The sequence below is a fragment of the Cyrtonyx montezumae genome, unplaced genomic scaffold, assembly GCF_038088225.1.
Source record: "Cyrtonyx montezumae isolate F1298 unplaced genomic scaffold, pur_monq_1.0 scaffold_3, whole genome shotgun sequence".
Lineage (NCBI taxonomy): Eukaryota > Metazoa > Chordata > Aves > Galliformes > Odontophoridae > Cyrtonyx > Cyrtonyx montezumae.
The window spans coordinates 36,062,809-36,068,380 of NW_027072034.1; positions in this window are offsets into that span (position 1 = coordinate 36,062,809).

Sequence of the window (5,572 nt, forward strand, 5' to 3'; positions counted from 1 at the left end):
TATAAATAGAAAATGTTTCTAACTGTAGAAGTACATGAGACCAGTTTGGGCACACAGAGTGTAACAGCTTACTCTGATATTCATTATTTGACAATATATTCCAGTGATGTTTTCCTTAAAACCCTGCCTCTCCTATATTCAGGATCCCCACTACCCCCTAGAGTGGTGTTAGGGGTTGCACAGAATACCACTGCATAAAGCAATCCTCCTTTGCGTGATCAAGTGGGAAGACTTCTCTTCCATGTTTTTGAGCTCTTCTTTTCTTTCTGCCTGTCAGTAGCAAGAGGGGAATGATGTGGATCAACCATTATCACCATGACCTCTTAGCAGCAGCATTATGCCCTACCTGTAAAAATAAGACTGCCTGAGAATTGCTAGAAGCTCCCTGCTTACATTCACCATGAATTCTTGGCCCAGGGTACTGACTGGGGCTACTTTGTCAGGTTGAAGTGGGATGATGTGCTATAAGAAGCTCTCTCTTCAGTAGGGCCTGACCAAGAAGAAATTGCTTCAAATTATTTTCTGGTGAGCTGTTCCAGGTGGTTGCTCACAGACAGGAACAATCACTACAGCCCAGATACCTTATATTCTCTCTCATCAGCTTGTAAAGTGTTTAAAATATCACTGTTATAAACTAGCAGAACTTCACAGCTTACAGCAAGTTGCTGCCTATCCTTAGTCAGGAGGAGGGTTGAGAGTACCCTGCTTTACTGACCCAGGCCAGATCCGCTGGAGCTGAGGCAGCACAGGGCTATTTCCTGTGGCCTTGCATTTTATGTTGGCAATCAGGAACGGACACACAGGTTTCTAAGAAGGGAGAAAGGGATCCAGCCATGGTACTTGCAGGCATTCAGCAGAAACCCTTACATTTCACTGCTGCAATACAGAGGGGCTACTGTAAGACAGGAAGCAGCCCTTGGTAGATTACGGCTCTTACTGACTTCCCAGCTCAGCAAGAGCTCTGACAACTTGCTTCATAGACCTCACACAACAAGGGGAGCAGTGAGGGAAGCTATGAGGGGTCTGGGCATGGCTACTGACAGTTTGGTGCTGACCATGGCTGGTCATGATGACGGTCATGGTGGAGAGGGCTGGTCGCTGGAGAAGCTCATTGTACAGGCCTGATTCAAGTAGCTCTGCGGGCTGTGAGACAGACTTTGTGGAGAAACCTTTTGCAGACCAACAGACAAAAGGGGGGAGGGGGAGGGGGGGGAAGCTTTGTGTTAGTCTCCTTTTTAAAGTAGTCCCACAGCCAGTGCAGCTCCAGGCAGCAAGAGCAAGCAGCCCAGGTGGGAGCTCCTTTGAGGAAGGAAAATTGCATCTCAAGAAGGCACAAAACTATCGGGCTGGCGAAGAAAAGGAGCGGAGAGCGAGAGGAAAAGCACAGCATGTAAACGGGCAGATACTGACCCCTGCTGGCAGCCTCGCCGCCTGCCCGAAACGGGATTTCCCCGAATGAAAAAAGAGCAGGCGTTTTAAAATCCCAATCCACACGAGGATAGTTCCTGCTGTAGGATTCATCTGAATAAAACATCTATAAATAGCTAGGAGGCAGAGTTTCTGCATAGGCATGTGTTTTTGTACACAGACGAGGTAGGAAATGGTTTTTATCTACCTTGTGATCATCAATAACTTGGATTTTAAGAACTGGGGAAAAGAAGAAAAAAAATACACAGTTTATGACTTCTCATTCTGTCAAGCTGATGATGCCATTGACACAGAGATTCTTATCACTGTCCAGACAGCACAGCAAGTGAGCATCCTGCTGGTGAGGAGTTTCAGTTCTCCATGCAAGTGCTACTCTATGAAAAAAAAAAAGCTAATCCTCAAAATTAGTTGTTGTGGTTTTGTTTTGGGGTTTTTTGGCTTTGTGATTTTTTTATTTTATTTTTTAGGAAAAAAAAATTGTCCCTGAACATCATTATGACAATATTTTTCTTTTGCTCTCTTCTTAATCTAAAAAGTGAGTCTAGGGAGGGCTTTTGCAGGCACCTTTGCTGAAGAAATAATTTAAGTGAAGAGCTATCAGTTTGGGAACAGGGAGCACTGCAGGCAGAATGACAACAGAACACAACAGCTACCAAAAAAAAAAAAAATGCCAGCTAAAATAGTAATTTCCTTTTTTCTCTCCTATTCCATCTGCCTAAGCCTGTTCAAGTCAATAGAGAGACTTTAAAAGTGTCTCATAAGATCATAGAATCATAGAATAACTAAGGTTGGAAAAGACCACTAAGATCATCTAGCACAACCTCAATCCTGCCCCACCATACCTACTATCCATGTACTATATCCATATAGCTCTTGAACTTCTCCAGGGACAGTGACTCCATCACCTTCCTGGGTAGCCTGTTCCACTGCCTCACTGCTCTTTCTGAGAAGAGCTATAGAAAACTAAGCTACAGTACTTTGTAAGGTTAGGTCCCCAGTTTATGCCCTAGATCCTCTCACAGCCCATGGGGTGAGGGAGGAACAGACCACCATAAGTACTTGAGGCAGGGTAAGCGCATCATGCTCCAGAAATGTCTGCACCTCCTGCTGACTGCCAAGGGATGTGGGAGTGAAGGCGTCTGTACTGGAAAGATGTCTCAGTTTAGATGAGATGATTCTCATCAAGTGTCACAAGATTTGCATCATGGAGTGGAGTCCCTGGAAACAAGAAGCCTGTACCACGAAGCAACATTGTACCGTTACTGAGACCAATATGGGGTCTCAACCATTTGAAGATTTATTTAATGCTGTCGCATCTCTGAAACAGCAGTTATTAAAGATTTCTTGATGGTTATCTGAGCAAGTAAAAGAAAAAGGAAAAAGAAAATGAGTGTCAGTATTAACACAAGCCACAGGACAACTTGATCAAGTTTGTTCTATTCTATATCTACAATGCAATAGTTGCATTGTCAGTACATAGGTCCCGTGAGTCTCCTTCAGTGGAGCCAAAATGGCAGCCACATTTGAGAGAAATGGGAGAGAGAAGCAACGTCCCTGCCCTGTAAGCTTATGATTCTGGAGACTCAAAGCACTGTGTTAAAAAAAGGCTGTATCAGAAGGAAAATGATATGATATTCAGATAGATTTTTTTGATTTATTTAGGGCTTGGTCTTCTGGGGAAGAAGAGAAGGACAAGAAAAGATCCTAGAACAGACCTGCAAAATGTAACTGAAAACCATTCAGCATATGCTCTTAGTTTTGATTAAGAGATGCTGAGAAACCAAGCTGGTTTGAAAGGAAAACCAGTCAGTATCCTTTCTATCATGATCCAAATGCAAACCCAGAGAGGGTTTTCTTCCTTCCTTTAGCTCCGTGAGTTTTTTTTTATGCCATCAAGGTAATGTTTCTGTGTTCTCTTAAAAATGAGATCAATAGCAAATACCATATCTCAAGAAAGCTAAATAGCCTGCTGAGATGCCAAAGGCCTTTCATGGCACCTCTGTGTAAGATGGTGAAATGATTGACACTGATGAGAAAAACTCCAGCAGTATAGCTTTGCTAGAGGAGTTTTGAGAGTGTGGTACATCTCTTTGACACTTTTATAACTGATTGCTATATATTCACTGGAAAGCAATGATGTCTCATGTTCTCAGATCACACTGAAGAGAAGCTGTGGGCAACCACTGAAGTAGAGGCTGATAACATCTGGCTCCACAGCCCCAACAGAATTTCGACCTCCTCAGCTTCTGGAAGGAAAAGAAGCACAGGGAGAGCACAGGAGAGGCAGAAAGACTGTTGGAGACAGCCTTCGGAAATCTGAAATTACTTACATCTGGCCTTTATTAAAGATTGCTTGAGCTGCCATCTTTACTTTGGCTTTCTTATCCTTCAGACATGTCAGACTAAGCATATAGCAGCATTCTATTCTCCTATTTGGTGTGTATCAAGGTCTTTAAATCTTTATAAATAACTTGTACACTTTTCTTAGTAGCAAGCAACCAGTAGGAAGGGGTTGATTAATTGACACTGTATTTTGAACTCACTCAAACAAGCCTGGTTAGTTTCAGTTGTGTTTCAGAGAAAAAAAAATCAGATTGCCAAGCTGAGAAGGAATACAAACATCAAAGGCCATTTTTTATTCATTTTATGCCTACATTCTACTAATAAGTGTTACAAGTTCTTAACAAATGATTTTCAAGCTGAAAATTAGGCGCCCTAAAATGAAGTGCAGAAAAATGCATTATTGCACCCAGAATGACATGCCTAGATGATTGTTATTCCCACAGTGTCAATCTTTCTTGTGTCTAACTTGATAAACTGCAAGTGCTTGGAATTGCTGCAGCAGTTAGAATACTGATAGCAAATATGCGTTCATGTCACATTTCTCATGTCCTCTGTTAGCCTAAATTTACTTTGTAGAAAAGATGATGATAAGGAGCCTCTTTGAACAAAGGAATTAGAGCATCCATATGCCTTGGCAGCTGTGCCATGGAAAAAGATAATACCAACTTGTGCAGAAGAGCAGAGTTCATGGTACTGGTTTCTCTTTTATTCTGAATATGAAGCAAAGCAGAATAAAATACATATTTTTTCTACAGAACTGAAGTGTTAATGGAAGTAGTAGTGACAGAGACACAGCTTTAGCTTCTCTCTTCATCCTAGCATCTAGCACTGTGGAGTTTGTTTATGAAATGTTCTTTAGCACAGCAACTATTTCAACTACCAACAAAGCAGCACGTTGGGTATGATTATATTTTTCAAAATGAATGTAAACATTTTATATGCTGATATTTTTTACTTCACTGCAGGTGAAAATAACTGACTCATCATTTGTTGACACTGGCCATAATATATCCAAGATAATTAAACGAAGAGGAGACATTAAGGGAGCTTGCTAAGTAATTTGTGTGTACTCATTTCCATGTTCAGTGATCAAAAGTTGGAGATTTTGTTGACTGTACAACTAATTTGTTGGGAGGGATATTTAAATTTTTTTCCTTCATGTGCTAACTGCTTTCATGGCTGTATTCAGAACTGTCACCACAGAACCTCTCTCTGACAAACACAGGAAAAAGCAGTGCATTCTAGGAGCCAGAGTAACCACTGTAAATGGGCATAGATGTTCTGATTTTAAGCATCATTAATATCATTAGTACTTATTTTCCTTTCCAGATAGCTAAAGGGATTTTATTCGGTTTTTCTTTGATTTCAGCTGAATAGGTCCGGACTTGACTGAGCTAATAAGTTTCAGTTTGGACTATTTAAATAACCTTTTGTACTGATTAAAAATCAACCAATCTCAGTATGCAAGGATGAAAATGAAAAAAACACATAATTAGAAGTACTTTTCTGGAATTTGGGTGCTCCATTAGTACCTTACTGCCGTACATTTCTTTTTAACTGCCTTGTACTGTAAATTAGCCTGCTTTTATATGCATTTCTACTTCTTAAGTTCAATGTTCATACACAATAAAGGAGTACAGCATCATCAGTGAAAACTAGTGTGTCCATGCTGTTGATGGCACTGGTTCATGTTACAGTTCAGACAAATTCATTAATTTCTCTCTCGGCTTAAAATGTTCTTACAAAACCAAGAGGCTAAAAGCACACACAATTAGAGTTAGATACGTGAAGCTGGCAGCTT